At 46.5% G+C, this 24,220-nt stretch overlaps 1 protein-coding gene and 1 pseudogene across 6 annotated transcripts in view; one reads left to right on the top strand and one right to left on the bottom strand.

Annotated features, from left to right (window-relative positions):
* Positions 1–7,390: 7,390 nt before the first annotated feature.
* LOC111557218 lies at positions 7,391–7,509 on the bottom strand (annotated as a pseudogene).
* Positions 7,510–20,917: 13,408 nt separating this feature from the next.
* ARHGAP22 (Rho GTPase activating protein 22) overlaps positions 20,918–24,220 on the top strand; it is a 176,742-nt gene continuing 173,439 nt past the window's right edge. For 2 of the 6 annotated variants that reach the window (XM_045040286.1, XM_019813482.3), the window contains exon 1: positions 20,928–21,193. The gene's annotated coding sequence lies outside the window, so the exon portion shown is untranslated. Of the gene's footprint in view, positions 21,194–24,220 lie in introns of all 6 variants that reach the window. The other 4 variants (XM_045040285.1, XM_045040287.1, XM_045040291.1 and 1 more) reach the window with 4 other exon arrangements.

The following is a 24,220-nucleotide window of genomic DNA, read 5'->3' as shown; positions in this document are numbered from 1 at the left end:
TAACCAAAAAATACAAAAACACTAATTCAAAGGGATACATATAGGGGCGCCTGGGTGGCTCAGTTGGTTAAGCGTCCGACTTCAGCTCAGGTCACGATCTCGTGGTCCGTGAGTTTGAGCCCCGCGTCAGGCTCTGGGCTGATGGCTCAGAGCCTAGAGCCTGCTTCCGATTCTGTGTCTCCCTCTCTCTCTGTCCCTCCCCCATTCATGCTCTGTCCCTCTCTGTCTCAAAAATAAATAAACGTTAAAAAAAAAATTCAAAGGGATACATATACCCCTATATGTATAGCAGCATTACTGACAATAGCCAAATTATGGAAGCAGCCCAAGTATTCATCAATAGATGAATGGATAAAGAAGATGTGGTATATAGATGCAATGAAATGTCATTCAGCCATAACTGTGGGGAATAGCTAGGAATTCCCAGAGGTTGCACCAATGGGTTAACAAGGCATAAAGAAATAGAAAGCCACAGGATGAACACATCCAAGATTAGGTAAACGAGATTAGGTAATCAGGGCAAAGGCCCCCAGTATAGGACAAAGATATAGGAACAGAGAGGCCTCAGGATGAAAACATCAAAAATGAGGTAAAGAAGATTAGGTATTCAGGGCAGAAACACCCCCCAACTTAGTACAATAGCAGAAAGCTGCTTTCACAGGAAGGAAGGACCGAAATAGGTAAACAGTAAACAGGGCTTTTGACTGCAGCAGGGTGCAGTTGCCCAGAGTGGAGCTAATTAGCAAAAGAAAGGTGCTTTGTTGACCCCGAGGTAGCCTGCTCTGTCTCTCTTGTCCCCTAAGCTAGCTAAGTTAAGCAGGCTTGGTGCTTCATGTGTGCTGTAAACAAACATCTGCCTGGCACCAGGACTTTGTTTTGTATTGACCGAAACCCCTAACACTGCATATCTTCAAAACCCCCTTTCCCTCACGCCTATGAATTAATGTTCACGGTATCTTTGTCTCTTTGTGCACGTCCATCATGCTTGTAAGCCTTCTGATCCTAATAAAAATGGAGCAAGGACCCTTACTCAGGGCTCTTGTCTCCTCCCAGACATTAGCCTCTCTCGCATTTTAATCCTGCGTCCGCTCTCTTGCTGGACAAGAGGGAACGCCGGACCCAGAGTCTAGGACACATAGCAATGAATGAAATCTTGCGATTCGCAATGACGTCTATGAAGCTAGACGGTATAACACTAAGTGAAATAAGTTAGTCAGAGAAACACAAATATATGATTTCACTCATATATGGAATTTAAGAAACAAAACAAACAAGCAAAAGAAAAGAGAGAGAGAGACAAGCCAAGAAACAGACTCTTATTTTTTAAACTTTTTAAATGTTTTTATTTATTTTTGAGAGAGGGAGAGCATGAGCGGGGGAGGGGCAGAGAGAGAGGGAGATACAGAATCTGAAGCAGGTTCCAGGCTCTGAGCTGTGTGCACAGAGGCTGACGTGGGGCTGGAGCTCACGAACCAGGAGATCATGACCTGAGCCAAAGTCGGAAGCTTAATGGACAGAGCCATCCAGGTGCCCCCAAGAAGCAGACTCTTAACTATAAAGAAGAAACTGCTAGTTACCAGCGTGGAGGTGGGCAAGAGGATGGGAGGAATAGATGAGGATGAAGGAGTGCACTCGTCCTGATGAGCACTGGGTATTGTAAGGAATAACTGAATCACTATCTTGTACACACGAAACTAATATAACACTGTATGTGTTAACTAATAAAATAAAATAACAGAAGGACCAAAAAAATGGAAATTTTAGAACCAGAAAGTATATTTGAAATGAAAATTTGGGCCAACAGCAGAATAATGGTTGCAAAAAAAATTAATGAAATTTAAGACCAATCTATAGAAATGATTCGATTTGAAAGAGAGAGGAGAAAAGATTGAAGAAAAATAAAAATGCACTCAGTTGCCTTTGGGATAATATTAAATAGTATAATATATGTGTAACTGAAGTCCCAGAGGGAAAGAGGGGAGAGAAGATAGTAGAAAAAATATGTGAAGAAATAATGTTTGAAATGTCCCAAGTTTATTGAAAAGTAACAAATTGCAGGTACAATAGGCTTAGTAAACCCCAAGCATGACAAAGCGGAAAGAAAACCACCTTTAGGCATGTCGTAGTCAGACTTCTAATGATGAAAAACAAAAAATTATTTTGGGGTGCCTGGGTGGCTTGGTCAGTTAAGCATCCAACTCTTGATCTCAACTCAGGTCTTGATCTCCAGATCTTGAGTTCAAGCCCCACATTGGGCTCCATGTTGGGCGTGGAGCCTACTGAAAAAAAAAAAAGATTATCTTTAAAAACAGAGAAAAATAGTATTCCATATGGGGGAACACCACTTCAGCCAGATGTTTTGTCAGAAAAAAAATGGAAGTCATAAGACAATGCAAAAATATCTCTAGCATGTTGAAAGAATAACAATTATTAACTCATAACTCAAGTTAATAACATCCTCGAAAAAATGAGGATAAAATAATTTTCAGATTACTGACACCTCAAATCACTCATCTCCAGAAGACTTGTACTACAAGAAATTCTCTTTTTTTTTTTTTTTTTTACTGGTTATTTTATTTTTAAGAGAGAGACAGCAAGGGAGAGGCAGAAAGACAGGGGACAGGGGATCCAAAGTAGGCTCTGTGCTGACAGCAGAGAGCGTGGTGTGGGTCTCGAACTCACCCACTGTGAGATCATGACTTGAGCTGAAGTTGGACCCTTAACCGACTGAGCCCCCCAGATGCCCCTACAAGAAATTCTAAAGGAGGTTTTGGAGCCTAAGGGAAAAGACACCAGATGGAAATGTGGATCTACAGAAAGCAAAGAAGAGTACTGGTAATGGCAAATATAATCAAACGATTTACTTTTTCTTGTTTTAATTTCTTTAAAACACTAAGACCGTTTATAACAATAACAAAAAATGTAACACTGTACTTTGGAGTGTATTCCGTACATGCATGAAATATACGGCAGCAATCCCACAAAAGATGACTGAGTAAATAGAAACATACTGTTGCAAGCTTCTCACATTTTACGTGACATAGTGGTTTATTAACTCTGAGTAATAACAAACTTGTGGCAAGTTAGGGATCCATATTTTATTTATAGCTTTGCGACCAAGATACCAGGAAAGTCAATGCTCAGTTCTAATCAGCAAACACACTGAGCATCTATTCTGTGCCAGATCCCAGTTAGACTCTGGAGAAACAGGTGAGTAAGGGAAGCTTCTGTTAAGGTTATTTCCTACAACACTTATTCAAGTGGGAGGGTGGTTCTCCTTCAGATTGTGGTTCTGGAACACAATGGTCCAGAACTTGGTCCTTTAAAGTCTTGTTGTCATCTGCACCCAATCAGCAAAACAGGAGGGCGAATGGACAAAGCACATCTCCGCTCGCAAAAGCCCAGCCTGTAAGTGGCATGCCCACCTGGGCTCGAATTCTATTGTAATTTCATGGCCACAGCCAATGGCGAGGAAGGCTGGGAAGTACAATTCAGCCATGTGCCAGCCTTAATCCTGTTATTAGGAGAGCATACATTTTGGTAGGCTATCAGTCTCTACCATACTCTCTTCAGAGAGCTTATGATCTACACTGAGGACAATAAACAAAAAGGTTGATAATATTTTCCTGACTTTTAAAATAAATCATGTTAATTTTATACACGATGCAAAAAAAAAGTATAAAGAATACAGAATAAAATGAAAATCATTAATATCCTAAATACCATAACCCACAAATCAATAACCCATGTGAGAAGAACATTTCATTTTTTCCTGTTTACCAAAATATATTTCTTTCATCTTAATTTTTTCCTTTTTCTTTTTTTTTTTTAATTTTTTTAACGTGTATTTATTTTTGAGACAGAGAGAGACAGAGCATGAACGGGGGAGGGTCAGAGAGAGGGAGACACAGAGTCTGAAACAGGCTCCAGGCTCCGAGCTGTCAGCACAGAGCCTGATGTGGGTCTCAAACTCATGGACCATGAGATCATGACCTGAGCCGAAGTCGGCCGCTCAACCGACTGAGCCACCCAGGCGCCCCTTAATTTTTTTCTTAAATTTAAAATCATGCCATAAATTCTGCTTCATTACATGTTGGGAATTTTTTTTTCACTTAATTCATCATAAACGAATGTCCCATGTCGTTATTATAATGCATTTTTTTACATGAAATTGGAATCAAGAAGAAGGAAGGCTGTTTATACAGCAATGGGACATTTTTTTTTTTAACGTTTATTTATTTTTGAAACAGAGAGAGACACAGCATGAACGGGGGAGGGGCAGAGAGAGAGGGAGACACAGAATCGGAAGCAGGCTCCAGGCTCTGAGCCATCAGCCCAGAGCCCGACGCGGGGCTCGAACTCGCGGACTGCGAGATCGTGACCTGAGCTGAAGTCGGACGCTTAACCGACTGAGCCACCCAGGCGCCCCAGCAATGGGACATTTTTTTAAACCTAAAGAGAAAGCCACGTCCTGAAACCTTCACATTCCCTGTGAGGATTAGGATAAACTCCAGAAAAAGAGAGGGAATGCAACCAGCAGGCCGTACTTTCTTGGAGGTGGAGAACATGAGTTCTGGTGTAACTGGGAAATAACTCCACCAGACACCTGGAGCCTGAAGGAGTAATAATGAATGCTGTTGGCGACAGGAGGAGACGTGGAGAGGGACAGGCCATCGGAATGCTGTAGATGGCCAAATACATTTTTTAATTTGCAGACGCAGCTGGAAGGTAGAACTGACAACTCCACGTGGGCATTTTGACACGACACTCAGCAGGAGTCCACTGAGAAGATAAAGAACCAGAAGCTATCATTTAGTCAAACTTGGGCCATCCAACCCACTTCAACCAGCATGATGATTTCCCAGGACCGAGTCCTAAGCTGGGTTCTGCAGGCACAAATAATAGGTAAGAATGTCTTCCTCATGGAGCTTTAAACCCAAGAACAAGTCCTTTAGGTTTAGCTCATATATCGTTGGTGGAGGAGAAGATACAGGCATCACTAAGGATGTGACCTTCAGTAAGGCACTAGTCAAAATCTCTTCTGATCTCCACTTCCATTTACCTCACAGCTGTCTCCTCAACACCGCCATATGCCTGATACTGTGCAAGATGCCTGGGGGGTGATAAGATCCGGTCTGTCTTTGGGAAATTCACAGACATCACACACACCATGCACAGCCACACACCTGTCATGCCCAAACGGTTTTATTTTAGGGAAGTAGGAATAAACAGCCGAAAGCTCAGTTTAACACTGAGTGCCTTTATGCTCTGCCACCACGGATGTGGCATTGACAGAAATTAGGTCTTCCCTAAAGAGGCTCGGCTTTGGGGGAGATCTCATGAGACCAGAGAGAGGATATCAGTGAGGAGCAGGCTTAGCAGGGGAATGGAGTGTGGTTTCTGGCAATAAGGAAGGTGAGGGGATGTTTTGAAAAAAGATGCATGGGAAACAGAGCCTTTTCAAGAAGGGGTGCTGGAACAACCTGGATATCCATGATGGAAAATACATCATTCTTGACTCCTGCCTCACAACATATATGAGAGAGAGAGAGAGAGAGAAAGAAAGAAAGAAAGAAAGAAAGAAAGAAAGAAAGAAAGAAAGAAAGAAAGAAGGAAAGAAAGAGAGGAAGAGAAACAAAAGAAACAAAAACAAACAAAACACAAGATTTCTTAGACTGAAAGAGCTAATGCTATAATGCTCCTTAGAGAAAACATTAAAAAATATCTATGGGCCCTGGGAGTAAGAAAAGGTTTCTTGGACAGGTCACAGAAAACAGTAACCATAAAAGAAAGATTGAGAAATTAGACTTCATCAAAATTAAAATTTTCTATTTATTTTTTTAGTTTACTTATTTTGAGAGAGGGAAGAGAGAGAGGGAGAGAGAACAAGACCAGGGGAGGGACAGAGAGAGAAGGAGAGAGAGAATCCCAAGCAGGCTCCATACTGTCAGTGCAGAGCCCGATGAGAGGCTTAAACTCACGAACCATGAGATCATGACCTGAGCTGAAATCAAGAGTAAGAAACTTAACTAACTGAGCCACCCAGGTGGCTCAAAATTAAAAACTTCTTCTAATCCAAAGGCATTGTTAGCAAATGAAAAGGCAAGTCATAGGCTGGGATAAAATATTCACAAAGCATATATCTGACCAAGGAAGGATCCAGAACATATAAAGAACTCCAACAAATCAATAATTAAAAAATATACAACCCAATAAAAAAAAATGTAAAAAAGACTTATACAACCAAAAAATGTTTAATATATAAAATATATATATATGCATGTATATACACAAATATATATATATATATATGCACATACACACACACACACACACACACACACACAAATATATACAAATGGCCAAAAGGTGCTCAATATCATTACTTATCAGGTAAGTGGAAATTAAAATCACATTGAGATGCCTCAGCACACCCACTACAATGGCTAAAAAAGATTAATAACACCAGATAGAGAGATTTGGAGGAACAGGAATGCTGGTAGGAATGTACAATAATACAACTACTTTTGTAAACGGTTTAACAGTATTTTATAAAGTTAAACATACACTTACGTGACCCAGCAATGCATTCCTACCTACTTATCCGAGATAAGTAAAAACACATGTCCACATAAAACCATGCATGAATATTCATAACAGCTTTATGTATGATAGCTAAAACCCAGAAACAACCCAAATGTCCACCAACTGGATAATGAGTAAACAAATCATGGTATATTTGTACAACAGAATTCTGTTCAACAATGAAAAGGTCTGCTATCGACACACCCTTCAACACGGATGAATCTCACAGACATTACCGACTGGATGGAGCGGCACACAAAAAGTACATATATTCTGTGATCCTATTTATATGAAAAATAGCCTATGTTAAAAAAAAAAATCAGAGCATTGGTTGCCTCTGGGAATGAGATACTGACTAGAAAGAGGCACAAAGGAACTTTTGGAAGTGACGGGAATATTTTATGTTTTGATAGAGGTATGAGCTACAAAAGTAGACCATTTTGCAAATATACATAAAAATATACACGCATAAAATTTTACATGAAAAAACTATAAAAATAATTAAGGAAGCAATAAGATATAAATGAACCAAAAACGGCAAAATGTCGATCAAGGTTGACGTTGAACCACGGGTACATGGGTTCATTATATTATTTTATTTGTGTATATTCAAATATTTTCCATAATACAACTTTTTTAGAAGAAAAAGAAAGCAAGCAAGAAGGGAAGGCTAGGTACACCACAAATCAAAATATACTCTAAATCTTCTATCATGGAAACAATGTTCTCATGGGTAAATAGAGAAAACAGTGGAACAGAAGATCCAGAAAAAGCCTCAATTACACGTGCAAATTTAGTGTCCTCAAAGGTGTCATCTCACATCAGTGGAGAAAGACGAACTACTAATAAGTGCGTTAGACAACTGGATACAAATATAAGAACAGATACTACACTCGATCTTAGCCAAAAAAGCCGAGAAGCAGTGGATAGAAATAGAAGAAAAAAAATAAAATTTGATCATTTCTCACAACTAAATAAAAGCCAAATGAATCCATTGTTTACATGCAAAAAAAAAAAAAAAATTAAACACATGCTAAAGAAAAAAATAAAAGGGTTCACAGAGCATCTGGCAGCTACCAGTGGGGACATAGCTCTGGAGAGGTGGCCACAACACAGGTCTGTCCCAAGGAGGTGGCAGGCTCGAGGCAGGGACACAGACCTCGAGTGAGAGCCCAAGGAGGGGCCGTCGGGAAGAGCTAGGATTCCAAAAGCAGACAGAGCTGAGCCGTGGGGCGTGGGGTCCCAGAGGCTGCCCGCAGGCTGGGGAAACCAGGAGAAACAAAAGTAAAGCATGCATTCATTTCACCAGTGCCCGTGGCCAAATCGTGCAAAGGAGTGACTGCCCTCCGGTCATCACATTAGGTCAACCGCTGCTGCAGCCTCTGGACTGAGAGTGAGGAGGAAGGAAGGGGAGGGGACGGAGGAGGAGAGGAGCACACACTGTATTGCTGTGGCACCCAGAACAACCGCGGCAGGCCCAGACTGAATCTTGGACACGGCTGGCAACACAGTGATGGTGTGGCAGGGCCACAGGGGAGGAGGGTCGAAATGGTGGTCCTTCCAAAATTCTACCTAATCCAGGAAGGGCTGCTTTTCCTGGGCCACAAGGGACCCTTACTGGGTACAGAGAATTTGCCCGCAGGGAGGTCCTGAGAAGAATTTACCTTGGCGCATCAAGCTCCTTGAAGACGGTCCGTCCCACGGAGAGGATGGGCATACTGGGAGCTGGCTAAGAGAGGGCCAGGCCAGGAAGCAGTGGGCAGCAAGGCAGAGACATCCAGGGGTCAGGTGGGAATGTGTGTGAGGCCGCGTTCCCAGGGCAGGCAGGGCAGGGGGGGGTCTGGACAGCGCTGCGCGCGGCTCTCCCGGCCCGTCACCAGGAAGGTGAGGGAGGGAAAGCGGCACCCAGGGACTCGCTACGCACCCTCCGAGGCCTGGCTGTGAACCAGAACTGATTCCCTGGGCAAATACCGAATGAGGACAGCCACCCCCTGGCAGTGGTGCCACCATGCCTTTGACCTCTTGGAGGAAGGCCAGGGTCAGAGAACAGAGACACGGTTTCTGGAGGCAGACTTTTCTCCCTTGTCCTTAGTGAAGTAAGGTCTGGATGGGAGGTGTGTCCTCGGCCCCACCATGCAGGAGCCTGGTCGCTTGCTCCACATGCCTCACTGGGTAGGCTCTTGGCCGGAGGTACAGAAAGTGAGTGGCTGGCTTTGCCAGAGCAAGCAGGATGTGCCGTTCCTCTTGCCCCTGCTTCCTGCCGTCTGTATCATTCCACCTGCGGGACTCTCGCCGGCTCCTTCCCTGGTCCACAGCATCTCTCACGTGAGGTCAGCCTCCCAGAGACAGATGTTCCCGAACCCTCACACCTCCATTTGAATCAGTGAACACCAGGACCAACCAAATGTGGCCCGGATGGGATCTGGGACTGTGATTAGGTCACTGTGGGTCACTATGGGTCAGTCCCCCAATCAGAACTATCACTGGTGGCTCACCCTGGGCAGACCTGGCTGTCTGGGCTGCAGCCACATGGAAGGCTGGAGTGGGATGGGTGCAGGGAAGGCTGGCTGATCCTGCGTCCTTACAGCTCAGACCCAGCCAGATGCTCATGCCCCAAAGAGGTCACCTTACAGCGATCGCTGCAAGGCAGCTAAGTACATCCTCTCCTGGAGCCAAAAGAGACAGAAAGGAATGCGGGTGCTTTGAACGAGATGCTGCCATGTGTGACCCTGGAGGAGGGGAGAGGGAGCCAAAGGCCTGGGAGGCTGGGGTTGGAGGGTCTGGAAACAGCTAAGTGAGGTTAGGATCACTATGCAGAGAGGCAGAGTGGAGCCGAAAGAGCAGAGTGGCCTAGCTTCCGTTCTCAGAAGCTTGGTCAAGGTTAGATGCCTCTGTGGAGGAGCCTCCCTCCCAACTCCCGCCAAGATGCACCGAGATGATGGGAAGGAAGGGAGGCGCCTTTCTCCGTGTCCCAAGGCTGTTCTTTGGGTCCCGCATCCTTTGTCACAGGGTAGAGCCCAGGTCCTCCACAGCCATCCTGGGGGCCTCAGGGCCTTTGCACAACCCACTCTGGACAGTGGCCTTTGGGTACAGGGAAGCAGCAGAGGCACTGCAGGTGCCGGCTTCATGCTTCAGTAACCACTTTGCCAGCTGGCCTGTGGCCCCCATGGGCCTCCGCTCAGGCGTGGCTCCCGGACACGCCCTGCAGAAACAGAGCAGGAGGTCAATGTGAGCTTTGAACATCAACAGAAGCAGGGTTGCCACAGACCCCATCGGAGACCCAAAGCCCTTGTGCTCGGGGAGGAGGCTGTGGGGCCGTGACACCCGCCCTCCCGGGAGCACCATTCCCAGCAGGCATGAGGCCTGACAGAGGAAAGGACTGGTCACAGGCTGCTGGGAGGAGAGTGGCAGGGAGCAGGCAGGAACGGTGATCTCAGGCACATTATTTAACTACACTGAGACTGTTCCGCCGTCTGAAAATGAAGAAAATGCAGCTGTTTCATACAGATCTTGTTTTAATGAGAAGTAAATAGAATAAGAGTGTAAAGTGTAGGTAGGGCACCCTACACTTGTCAACAGAGTTCTGCTTGGGGGCATTTCCTGGGCGAGGTTGGTGGGAGGAGAAGGGGGTGATGCCCTGGCCAATATTGGTTTAACTATTTTAATCCTTTGCTGCAGAGAACAGGAACTCAGCAACTTAAGCCACTAAGCTGTAGGACTCTGAGTAAGATGTCTAATCTGCCTGGGCCTCCCGCTCCATTATACATAAATTTAGGGTAATAGGGATTAAATAATAAGAATGTTGGGGTGCCTGGTGGGAGCTCAGTGTGTTAAGTGTCCAACTCTTGATTTCGGCTCAGGTCACGATCTCACAGTTCGGTTCGTTAAGATCGAGCTCCGGATCGGGGCTCTGTGCTGTCAGCACAGAGCCTACTGGGCGTTCTCTCTCTCTCCCTCTCTCTCTGCCCTTCCACTGCTCACGTGCCTATGATCTCTCTCTCTCAAAACAAATAAATAGACATTTTAAAAAAAGAATGTACCATCTGGAAAAATGCAATGTTTAGCACATTGTGAATATCTGTGGCGCAAACAAGCACGAAATGTGACCAGTCCCCAGTGTAACCCCAGAATTCCCCTGGCTGGCCGCAGGGAGCTGGAGAGCCAAGGGAGGTGGAATTCAAGATGAAATGTGAGTGCGGGCCTTTCAGGGTATTTGCATATGTGGTCGAAAGCAAAATACACAGTAAAAAAAGATTCCTGCAAAGTGTATATACTTCCAGGCTGAGGAAGCAGAAGTTACTTTTTTAATAGCGATGTGGGTTTTTTTTTTTTTTTCACTTACAAAATTATACCTGAACATGAAAGCCAAATTCAGCTTCTAAGAACCAAACGCTGGCTTCTCTTTTGCCTGTGATCAAGTTCACCTTGGCCCAAATAATCGCTCAGAGTGATTTCTTGTAGATCTTCTCATGGTTATACCATTACAACTTTAGCTCACACTTTTACTTTAGGATTAATTTTAGACAGCGCCTTTAGACATTCAGAAGTGAAAAACAAGACAATTAGCATGCTTCCCCTATTGTCTTCTTCCTCTCTCATACGCCTTCCTGATTCATATTATATTTTTATTTTCTTCTTCTAGCCGCTGCCTTTCCAACTTTGTTCATCATATTTTTATATGTCCCTCCGGCAGTTGCCTTCATGAGTTTCATGGCATGTTCACTCCTCTATGCACTAAATTAACACAGTACTGGCTGCTATGGAAGGTAAAGAAACAGACCAGTTATTCTCCCTCTCCATTCTTCTTATTTATGCTTGTTATATAATTGTCTTCCTATTCATCGTGGTTGAAAATCTTTGTGTTCGCTAACTACAAGTCTCTGACTTGCTTTGCCGCTAGGTTGGCCCTAAAAACTCAAAAGCTAACAAACAGCATTGACAATAGTACGGTTTTGTCAATCTTCACGGTAGAGTCAAGAAACGTGATTGACCCTGAGAGTAGAAAAGTACTCCTGAGTCACTAACACCTTAAAGTTAGATTATATAAACTTTTCATTAAATAATAATGATTCAGTAAAGTATATTAAATAAAAGGTAATAAATACTCAAAATCTACTCATTTCATTACACTTTGCTCTTGTGCTGCTGTGGTTATTGTATCTGTGTGGTGGAAACACTGTATAATAATGTGCTGTGTGGTTGGTATTTTAAAACTGGCCACCGTGGGAGAATTTACACCATGGAAACTGGAAAAAATACTACAAACAGGGACTTGATTTGTTATTTTACTGATTAAATTTAAGAAAGTTGTGGGGGCGGGGAGCATCCAGGTGGCTCAGTCAATTAAGCATCCGACTTCAGCTCAGGTCATGATCTCACGGTTCGTGGGTTCAAGCCCCGCATCAGGCTCTGTGCTGACAGCTCAGAGTCTGGAGCCTGCTTTGGATTCTGTGTCTCTCTCTCTCTCTCTGTCTGCCCCTCCCTCACTTGTGCGTGTGCCCTCTCATTCTGTCTCTGTCTCTCTCTCTCTCTCTCTCTCTCAAAAATAAACATTAAAAAAATTTTTTTAAATAGAAAGTGGTGGGGAAATTGTTAATAATGCAGATTAAATTTAAATTGGGCTGTGTCTATAGTCATTACACTATGATGTACATTACATTACATTACATTACATTACATTACATTACATTACATTACATTACAGTCATTACGTTGTGAAAAGCACAAAATTGAAGAAATATTTTTCTGGTGTTTGCAAACAAGTATCTCATTCAACATAGTCACTCAAGCCATTACACAGCTAAGGAAAGTTCTGACATATGGAGCACAGAAGCTAAAAATGGTTTCAGCTTAATGAATATAATCTGAGAAAGAGTTTAGCAGTAAATTACATATCAGACTTAATGACCATAAATTATTGGGTAAAGCACTGTGACTCATAGGGCAACTCTGTTTGTCAAATCATGGTTAACTTGAAACTCTGGGGTGCCTGGGTGGCTCAGTCAGTTAGGTGTCCGAATCTTGATTTCAGCACAGATCACCATCTCGCGGTTTATAAGATCGAGTCTGGCATCGGGCTCCGTGCTGACAGCTCAGAGCCTGCTTGGGATTCTCTCCCCCTCTCTCTGCCCCTCCTTTGCTCTGTCTTTCTCTCAAAATAAATAAATGAACTTAAAAACATTAAAAGGAAGTTGAGACTCTAGTTTGGCTACAGACTCAAAAGTTTAGCAAAAAGTAATAAAAGCATCCCATAAGAATTAATTGGCTAAATGGACTCTGTAATCAAGAATCGTATGCTCTGCAGTTATTTGTAAATCATGTGCTACACATACTTTATATTGGGAAAATTTGTAATAAACTGAAATGATAGATAGACAGATAGAAAGACAGGACAAACACATTTTTGAGAGCTGGTTGTTAGGCATTTACCAGAACACCGCTGTCTCACAGTCTGGCTGAACTTACCATCACATCACGTAAGAGATTAGGAGAAAATGGAAAAAAGACCCCCCTCCTCCCACGCTCCAGGACCAGCATGGTCCCTGGAAGCTACAGAACTCGTCACACAGGTCACTGGGACTTGTCCTAAGATGGGGAAGCAAATGCTGAGAAACAGCAGGGCTGACAGGGCAGGCCACTCCTCTGTGCCTTCAGCCACATTTCTAAAAAGGGACTGCTGATCTCTCTCCCTGGGCTCACGGGGCAGTCGTGAGATTCCGTAACATCATGGCTGTGCCGATGTGCCGGCCCAGGGGCAATCTTTGCCCCTTACGAGAGGTGCCACCATCCCCACCACCAATTACCAGCAGAAACTGTGGCTCACACCGCCCCCTCCCCTGGCAAGCTGCCAGCACGGAGCCGTTGCAGGGGCCGGCCTGATTCTGACGCAAGCGGAAGAAGCAGAGGGAGGCTCGGCCACTTCTGCTTTTGGCTCACGCCCACTGAGGTCTCTGCGCAGGGAGCACATTTGAATTCTCAAACCTCAGCCACAGGTTCACTTCAAGTTTTGAGGGAAACTTTACGGGCAATTTCGTTATAGCTGATTATAGCTAGGTCCTGTGCAGAAGTACCTCTCGGTGTTTCTGGAGAGCTACAAAATGTGCAAATGATTGCTCTGACTGAGGGTGGATTTGACTCTCACTCATGAGGATTGATTGTCTTTCCCATCCAGAGATTTCTTGCAGAAAACCCTAAATTATAGTATTTTATGTACCCTTCTGTGGATCTATCCTAAGGAAATAACCCAATATTCAGAAAAATATAGGTCTGCCTCAAATCCTTTTTTTAAATAATGTAATGATGTGGGAACATAAATGCAGAAGCAAAGCAAACACAGAAGGGTTCTGCTTGCGGGGCCTTTAAAATAACTTTATATACCATCATTAATATGTCATTTCAGATGTTATTCGAATGCCATGAGGAAGTGCTTGATTTAAAATGTTAAGTTAAAAGGCCAATGAGCAGCATCACGGCTGTGAGCCTCTGCTCTGGATCCAAAAGCCTCAGTTGGAGTCCTGCTTCTGTCCCTCATTAGCTTCCTGACCCTGGGCAAGTCACTTCCCTCCTGAGGCCTCAGCTTTCTCATCCATACAATAGGGCCGTAGCAATACCCCTCTTCGTGGGCAGTTGTGAGGAAAACAAGGAGAGGATCCATGGCACCTGGTGCACAGTGAGTCATTGACATCATCCACAACCAGCATTGTTACTGCATCTGTGGCAAAACCCATCCACCTAAAATCCTGGAGGGGAATATCACCGACTTCCCCTAGCAGCTATGGCTGGATGGAGCCACCAGGTGAGGTGCCTTGTCCTCATTCCTGCCTGTCTGCTATAGGATTCTCTCTCCTCCCTATGCTCTCCCTACTGCTCATCCATTCTGCACACCACTCGGCTATAGCTGTCTCCTTGCTTCTCTGATCTGTGAGCTCTTGAGTCAGGGAGTCTCTCGCTCACTTCTGTGGCCCCAGCCCCAAGCACAGAACCTGGCAAATAGTAGGTGCTCAAACATTTGACCATCAGATTTTTCCAAGTTTTATTGGAGAGCGTTTCAGAGATTTACTGCTGCATAACAAAATATAATGGTTTCAAATAGCAACTATTTGTTGCTTCTCATGATTCTGTGGGACTGGAAGCCGACGGGGCTCAGCTGGATGGTTCTCTGTGCCTCGTAGTGTGGGCTGGGAGCCGCCAGCTGTATCCACCTGGGGTCTGGAGGGGCTGGAAGGTCCAAGGGATCCGACTCACATGGCTGATACCTCGGTGGTCCTGGTGGCTTCTCTTTCCCACATGGCCTCTCATCACTCACTAGGCTGGCACAAGCCTGCAACAACATGGCGGCTGACTTCCTGAGAGCGAAAGTGATGCCGACAGACTTCTCAGGGGCTACTTGCAAATCTGCCACAGCATCACGTCCACCTCTTGATGGGAGAAGGGATGTGCATACCAGGCGAGGGGAATCTGGAAGGCCATCTTTGGAGCATCTGATACTTGATGAATAGAAATAGGAAAACGTAGGGGGGAAGTAACACCACCTTCAGCTGGTCTGGAGCAGCGTGAGCTGAAGTCTTGCTGTTTCTGTTCAGAGTGACACTGGGCCCTGGAAGAAGTGCAGCTGCAGCTGTTTCCCCAGGAGCAGCCAGCCGGGGGTGTCCCCACAGGGAGGCTGTGCTCTACTCAGTGGGGAGTGACCACAGCACTCGGCACCCTCTGGGCCCTCAGAGAAGCCTGCTCAGCTTGCTGCTTCTGATTCCCTGTGTCCCAGCACCCGGGTGCTATGCCCTTCCTGTCCGGCAGAGACTGGCTGTCAGAGCTCATGGAGATCAAGGCGAGTAGGGCAGCCTCCATGAGCTCTGCCAGCCAGTCTCTGCTGGACAGGAAGGTGTGACCCTGGCAGCTCATTGCCATGGAGACACAGGGACCCACGTGCCTACATGAGCACTGAGAGAAAGGGCCACGAGTCCAGGAAGGAGTGGGGTCCCTGCCTCGGGCACCATGCTTTGAGGGCCCACAATAACTCAAACATACACAACAAAAATCTGTTAAAGAACAAGTGCCTCTGTCCCTCGAGATTTACACAAAGTGCTGGCCCAGCTGGACCCACGGCCTTGACTTTAAACATCTGTTTGCTAGCGGCACCTGGGTGGCTCAGTCAGTTCCACTCTCGGTTTCAGCTCAGGTTATGAGCTCATGGTTCATGAGACCCAGCCCCACAGTGAGCTCTGTGATAGGCTCCTCACTGACAGCATGGGAGCCTGCTTGGGCTCTCTCTCTCTCTTTCTCTCTCTCTCTCTGTCTCTCTCCCCACTCCCCACTTGCACATGCTCGAACCCTCTCTCTCTCACACACAAAATAAATAAATAAATAAATAAATAGAATTTGTTTGCTAGCCTAGCCCTGTCCAGAAGCCACATCTCTTGCCCTACATCCTCAAAAGAAAAAGCAAATGTCATGGGTTTGGTTTGCAGGTTCAGGCCTATCTTTTTTTTTTTTTAATGTTTATTTATTTTTGAGAGAGAGAGGGAGCATGAGAGGGAGAGGGGCAGAGAGAGTGGAGGACAGAGGATCTGACAGCAGGGAGCCTGATGCGGGGCTTGAACCCGTGAACTGTGAGATCATGACCCAAGCCAAAATCAAGAGTCAGATGCTTAACTGACGGAGCCACCCAGGCGCTCCCTTCCTTTCACACTTTTTTGAGTATTTATAGTATAAGACTTTTGTATCTCTGTGAATTATTTTTTTTATTGTCTTATACTGACAGTAATCTTTATCCTCATGAAGGCTCTTCCTCAGTCCATTTTCTCTTTTACTAATATCACAAAAGCAGTTTTCTTTTAGCTAGTCTTTGGCCGGTGTATCATTTTCAATTCATCCGTTTCCAATATTTCTGTGTTCTTATATTTTAGGTCTGTCTCTTGGCAAACAGCTATAATTTGATTTTTTTGTAATCCAACCTAAGTACCTCTATTTTTTTAATATATGAGTTTAATGTGTTTATATTTACTATGGTCACTGATACGTTTATACCCACTCTTTACCTTCTTTTGTATGTCTGTTTACCATGATTTTTAAGTTTTTTTCCTCCCTTTCTTCCTTCTGTTGAACTTTTTAAGTTTCTTGGGTTGTTTTGTTTTGTTTTGTCGGTCTTTATCTCCCTCTACTGGTTTGGAAGTTATACACTCTATTTCTATTCTTGTTATTAAAATTTCAACATGTGTACTTGACTTTGAAAAGTCTAGAGCTGAGCTGTTCATTACAGCAGGGATACCAGCCACCTCTGACTACGGAACGCTTGAAATGGGATCAATAAACAATTACATTTTTCATGTTAATGAATGTTCACCTTAATTTTAAAACTGATACACAGTCCAGTTGTTGGCAAGTTTTTCCTATGTTTGGAACAATTTGGATAAGCAAATTGTCTTTTTCAACTCTAAATTTTGTGAAATCTAAATAGATCAAAACTTTCTAATGGAAATTTAGCATCCAAAATGAGATGCAGTATAAGTGTTAAAATACACACCAGATTTGGAAGACTTTGTACAGAAAGAGTATAAAATTTTTCAAAAATAAGATGTTGATCTCATGTTGAAGTGACAGTTGACCTTTGAACAACATGGGTTTCTTGATAAATACAATACAGTATTGTAAACGTATTTTCTCTTCTTTATGATTTCGTAATAACATTTTCTTTTTTCTAGCTTCCTTTATTGTAAGAATAAAGTATATAAGATATATAGCACACACAATATGTGCTGATCGACTGTTTATGTTAACAGTAAGGCTTTCAATCCACAATAGGCTATTAGTAGTGACATTTGCAGGAGTCGAAAGCAGATTTTTGACTATGGGAGGCATCAGCACCCTGAACCCCCCCCCCCACCTTGTTCAAGGGTCAAATGTATAATATTTTGCCTATATTGTATTAAACAAAATATGTTATTAAACTATTTCCTCTCCCCCTTTTTAACATAACTACTAGAAAAATTTTAACTGCATGTGTGGCTCGCATGATATCTTTATGGGACGTGCTCATCTAGAGTTACAGCCCCAGGTACCCAGGAGTCTGGAGCTTCTAATTCTCCCCCATTCTTCTCTTCCATGTGATTATATTCCGTATTAGATATTGCATCATATGCAATACCCACTCCACCTTGTTCTTCACACCCCTGCCTTAATTCATTTGTTTTATATACGATAATAATTTAGGTTTACCAAAATGTCTGCCCATTTCTTCGTCCACCTGTACACCTGACACTCAGGCCTTCTTTGCAGCTCAGCTTTCTATACAGCTTCCAGAGGCCATGCTGAAGGCTGCATTGACTCTCTCAGTGTCACTAGTGATAGCAAGGAACAGGCCCAGGCAGAGCCCCACCGGCCACAGGTACAAGGACCTCCATGCCTCTGTTGGAGTACAGCTGCTCCACTGTGGCCTCTTCCACCCCAGCGGGAGTGGCGGGGGGCAGGAGCTGCGGAAGGCGGGGGCCGGTGAGCTGCAGACAGGCGAGCAGGCTTCCACACCCCGCCAGCCTCTCTGTGGCTGGTCACCATGCTCACACTGGCCTCTGACTCAGAGCGGGACTTTGGCGGAGCAGCACCTTGCCCATTCCTCTCATCCTCTCCGAGAATGTATATCTGACTGTCTTGGCCATACTCTCTGGAGAGATGAGGGACCTTAAGGCCTCTGCTATGTGAGCGCTACCTGACTAGGGTCATGGTCAAAGCATCTTCCTCTCCCCTAAGGCCTTAGGGAGCCATTCCCCAGGGCCTGTACCATTCATTTCAGCCCAGTAGGCCAGGTCCTGGACAATTGGGAAGTAAGTGAGGCGTTCATTGCCTCCTTCAAATTTGCACCCTGGCTGCCTCACTAGCCTCACCCTTGTCCCAGCATCCAATTCCCCAGAAATATGTGTTTCCCATGGGTATTATACAAGTGATTCCTTTGAGCCCCCTGAGGTCTACAGAGCCCCTCCTCAGAAGGACTTCCTCAGCAATGGCAGTGATCTGCTGGAAAGTGCATGTACACACACACACACACACACACACACACATGCACATACACACACACACACACACACACACACACACCATAAGTAGTGTGCTGAGAGCACCATCGTGTGGTCACAATTTCCAATTACAGTCAGGAGATATATATATATATATATATATATATATATATATATACACATATATATACATACACACACAAAATTAGTTTGGCATTTCTTCTATTCAGTAATGGGAAGTCCTCTTCAGAAGGAGAAAACAATCCTCTGATTCCATCATCAAATTAAATATTTGTGTACATAAAATAATATGTATCCTTCCAATGTTCATAACTTCTAACAACTAGGAAAACGAAACTTTGCTATGTTAAAAACAAGCCAAAAGTCCCCTAAGAATTCTTAATATAATGTGACCTACAGTGTGGTTCTGGCTGAATTTGCGACCGCTGGGGTTCAACAGCTCATTGATAAGAGGCCTCCAGAGGATCATTGTGGCCACCATGATTTCCGGGGGCTTCCCTTACACAGGACTCTAACTTCACAGAAGCCAGTCAGTTCACTGATGGTGACAGGTTCCTGGCTAGGACTGAGGGTTCCCACTCAGTTCCCTGGGAGGCCCCAGAAAAGGCCCAAGAGGCAGCCATGGTACGGCTTCTGGCTCCCACAGAGACCCTGTACACGAGAGCCCAACATAAACATTAAAGACACACACATTCTCTTGCTGTCAATTCCATTTTAAGCACAAATGGAAACTTGGGCCCTGAGATCGCCTAGGAATGTTTGATCATACGGTAACCAACCATCCCACCTGATAAAAACGGCTTCGTTTTTAATATGTAATGTAAATTAAAGTGCAGGATTTATAAAAATGGGCAGGAGACGCAGTTTGAGAACAAAACACTGCCCTACTAATGCTGCGTCTGATGATGGAGGTAACAGGCGCTTCCTGGTCTCCCGTTAAGTGTAGCTGCATCACCGCCATTAGGACAGGTCCAGAGCACTTAGCTACTTTCTTTGCCCTCACTCAATCCCCACTGCCGTCATGGGGGATGGGTCTCAGAGAGGCAGCGAAACTTACCAGTGGCCCAGCTAAGAGGCGTCCAGGCAGGAGTCAAAGCCACCTTTGCTCGACTCCAGTGTCGTCGCTCCTTCCATTGCAGCCCCCACGCCTCCTCCAGCAAGCCTGGATGGAGGCAATAGCCTTCCGCAGTGCATGCCCGAAGGAGGCCTAGAACGCTGCTTTCCAGTTGCATCCATGGTAGCAGTGGGGACTGGCAGGCTCTAAGAACAGCACACTACACCTCGCTTCTCACGAGCCCTGAGCTCTGGCCTTGCAACAGGGTGTGTGCCTCCTCGCCTCTGCCAGCAACCACTCCCCACCACTGCCCACCCTGCCCCACTCCCAGGGGCCTCCAAGGGCAGTGTTTTTAGGGTAGAGGATGGGCCTGCTTCTGCCATCACCACTTCCCTGACACTGGACTGACAGAGACTCTCACCCCAGCCCCAGCTCTGCCCAGATGTCAGATCAGACTTTCGAAGGCTACCAGTCGATGGCCAGCCACCCTGCTTTGGTCAGGGAGACCAAGAGCAAAGGGCCACACTGAGTCCAGGGGAGGGGGATGCCGGCCCAGCCTCAGAGAAAGGAACTGCCCACCAGAGCCCCACTGGGAGGCCAGGTCACTAAAGGCTACCTTCCTATTTCTCCTCTTGGCCTTGGCTTTCAAAAGATGTTTAATCAGCTGGCCTTGGTTTCAAATCTCAGCAATGCCATTTGTAATCTGTCCCCTTAGAAAATTCACTGAACCTTTCCGACCTCAGTTTCCCAATGCACGATGTAGGGAGATTTAAGCCATGCTGGTTTCTTGGAAAGTGGCTCAGATTCCCCCACCCCCATCCCCCCCACCCCCTCCTTACCCTCTCCCACAACCTGAGGGCTCCTACCCTGCTAATGACCTCCAGCCCCACAGCCCCACCTTCCTGCCCATACTGAAGACACAAGACTGGCCAGCTGTGCAGAATTCGGGAAGACTCCGTGTCGAAATCCCCAGGAAATCTACACACCCTACCACACCCGACCTACATGTGACCCCAGAGAAGGTGAGGGGAGCCACTGAGAGGCTCCCCCCTTCCCCCGCGAGTGAGGCCATAGGCCCCAGGAGTGTGAGGCTGTACCTGCTGGTGCCCGCCAGGGGGCGCGCTGCACCAAGTCGAACTCCTGGCGGGCGTGCACTCCTGGGCCGGCCTGCCGCAGCCCCTCCTGGCAGAGGTGAGCCTGGCGGGGCAAGACTTCCTCAGGCGGGGCAGCCGCAGGCTCTTACCAGGCCAAGGACCGCCAGCAACGCAGCGTCCCCAGAGGCACCAAGGAGCCAGGGAGCCTGCATCTGACTGATGATGTTGGGCCGGGACAGCTTCTTCCTGGTCCTGCCCGCCTCCCCTGCCCGCTCGTCACATGGGGGGGGCCGGGGGCAGGGCCAAGGCCACGGCCATGGCCACAGGGTGAGCAGCGGGGGCAGGGAGCCCGAGCGCTCCCTCCAGGCGGTGCCAGAGGAAGGATCCCAAGCAGGCGCCAGGGCGGCGGAGACGGAGGTGTCCGGCCCGGGTCCCAGGTGAGCAGACCCCAGCCGGCAGCACCCAGGCAGCTTTCCTGGACGTCTGCCTGCCTGGGCCCGGATGCCCGCCGGGTGGTGGGTGCTCGTTCTCACGGCTCACATGCAGGCACAGCCCCAGGCTGCCGGGGATGAGCGAGGGGCCACAAGGTGAACGTGTGCCCAGGCCAGTGCAGGACAGCGGGGCCATTCGGCCGCCCTAGAGGATGGGGGAGCAGTGAGGGCCCGAGAGCCGTGGGTCTGAATGTCCCATCTCCACCACGTTCAATTGTGATGGGGTGACTCACAAGTCCACCTCGGCGTACTGTCAGGTTCATGTATCTGCTCCACAGTGGGCGCCTACTGAGTGTCGGTTGTCATTATTAATAACGTTTGCCGGTTGGGGCATGCCCCATGCAGGGCATCCTGGCCTGAGTCCAGGAGGACCCGGTGCTCCCAGCACCTTCTCCCACAATGAGCCGGTTGGCCGTGTGGCCGGAACCAACCAAACTGTTCCTGGCTGAGTCATCCCCCGGCTCCCCTGGACTGCCTTGTGCTGTGCTGCTCAGCAAGGGGGTGGGGTGGGGGCAGTGCCCCAGCTGTACTGAGCTTACCTGGGATGTGGCTTGCCCTTGAACACTGCTGCCAAGAATGATGGGTGAGGGGAAGGAAAGGACTAGGCTGGGTACTTGGAGAGCAGTTCTCCTGTCCCCTCTGCCCCTGAGATTGCTTCCCCTCTCCCCCAGGCTGGCAGGCAAGGCCCACCTTATCTGCCCTTCCACCCGTGTTTCCCCCAAAGCAATCGCCCACGCCCTGGAACCTTGGCATCCTCACTGCAGGCTGAGGTCTGCGAAGGTCACTCCCCTAACCAGAGCCCTCCTGGTATAATCATGCCCCCCACCCAACACACACACACACCCCTGATGTAGATGGGGGCCAGTGAGGGGAGAGACCTGCCCAGGGCACATGGCACAGCCAGGACAGAGGCTTAGCACACTGGAGGGCCTCTTTGCTCTGTGATAGCAGAGCTGAGATTGGGTCCTACATCTGGCCAGGAGAAAGGTAGGGGCCAAGAAAGAAAGTAAGGGTGATCAGCATGTTCAAGGGGAAGAACTAACATTTTACTCACCCTCTCTCTCTTTCTCCGCCCCCCCACCACACACACACACACACACACACACACACACACACACACATACATGAGGTCAGTCTCATCTATTCTATCCCTACAGCAATCTGCAGTAGTCACTGTATTTGGAGCCCCTCTCCCCACATTGGTCACAGTGCCCTGGCATGTATTCTAGCATCTGTCCCTTTCCTATACCAGCCCAGGTACCTTGTGAAAGCCAAGTCCACCCAGCTCCTGGGATGAGACCAGGTTGGTTTAGCCAATATGTACATCTCATTCCCCAGCCATCGGGACTAATTCAAGGATGAATTTGATTGCCCAGTCAAGGCCATGAGGCAAGAGATGTTTGGGAAAGCAGGGAAGGGAAGCTTCCCAGCATTTCAAAGAGAGACACCAAAAGGTATGTTCTCTCTTCCTGTTAGACCCGAAGGAGAAAATATTAGCTCCTAAAGCTGGTATCCAGCATTTTTAATAATTAGGAAACTTTGGTGTTTCCTAATTGGTGTGGATGAAACAGATACCCCAGGAAACAAACAGGGGAACTTGAGGGTGGGAGGGAACCAGACTTGGTTGACATTATCAAGCTGCTGGATCCAACCAGGCCTGAAGTCCATGTTATAAGGTCTTTCCCACTAAAGGAGCCAATAAATCTGCCCTTATGTTTTAAGCCAATTTTAATTGTTGTTTTTGTTTCCAACGACTGCAAGTTTCTTACTTGATTATTTTCTTTTGACCAAAGATAATAATGGATACTCAGAAGGTATAAATATAAGGTTGCCAGATAAAATATGGGACACTCCATTAAATCTGAATTTCAGACCAACAATGAATACCTTTAATACTATAAAAGTAGATATTATGTCCCATGCAATTTTTGGAACCTACTTACACTAAAAATATAACTGGGCATTCTGTATTTTTATTTGCTAAATCTGGTAACCCTATTTTAGTAGCATGTCCAAATTCATACTACTAGAAAAAGAAAAAACCTGGACACAGACCCAGGGTTTTTAATTCTAAAGCCCCTATTACACCAGGTCATGCAAAGGGCTTCTTCCTGTCACTCTTCATTCCCCTCTGTCACCCTCCCAGTCCTGTGTGCTAAGAGAACACAAAGAAATGTCACTCTGGGTCCCTGAGGGTCTCGGGGTGGGTCCCAGCTCCAGAGTTCTCTGCTTGCCACTCTGCTCCTGTAGCTCCTTGGCTGGGCTCCACCCCAGCCTCGGGTTTGGGGCTTTGCTTCTCTCTTCAAGCAGTGTGGCTTCATGGCTGCCAGCTGCTCCCGGTCCCTCCCCACCACTTGGCAATTCCTCTGTACGGTCCCTATGCTCCCCTTAGAGAATGACAGCAGCTGGAACTACCCGCAGATGGCCACGACTGGAGCATGATGGCACTGTCCCGATGCAGCCTACTGACAGTGCTATCTGGCAGCCCACAGCCCTGCCTCCACCTCCTGTGTCCGTGATGGCCCGACTCCCTGCTTTCCGGCATCCTGCGGGTGGAAGGGATCTGCCCACAATGAATGCGGGCCACGCTTGTTTTATCTGCATGACAGGGATTGGTTCTGTGATCACAAACACGATACAAGCGCAACCCTGCAGAGGCAGGAGAGCAAAGGAGACAGGAAGGGGATTAGGAAGAACATTCTGGTAGCTGTCCTTCTAGGGGTTGCTCCTCGCCCCTGTAAACTCCATATGTATTTCATTTTATTTTTTTATTTTTTAAAATTGGCATCCAAATTAGTTGGCATATAGTGCAGTAATGATTTCAGGAGTAGACTCCTTAGTGCCCCTTACCCATTTAGCCCATTCCCCCTCCCACAACCCCTCCAGCAACCCTCATAAATATGAAGAATAAACTCCGTAGGTATTTAAATGGGATCACAACGCCCCTTGGAACTGCCTTTCCCTGAGATGGCC

This window comes from Felis catus, chromosome D2, assembly GCF_018350175.1.
Source record: "Felis catus isolate Fca126 chromosome D2, F.catus_Fca126_mat1.0, whole genome shotgun sequence".
Lineage (NCBI taxonomy): Eukaryota > Metazoa > Chordata > Mammalia > Carnivora > Felidae > Felis > Felis catus.
The sequence above is the reverse complement of the archived record's forward strand: the minus strand, read 5'-3'. Positions and strand labels throughout refer to the sequence as shown.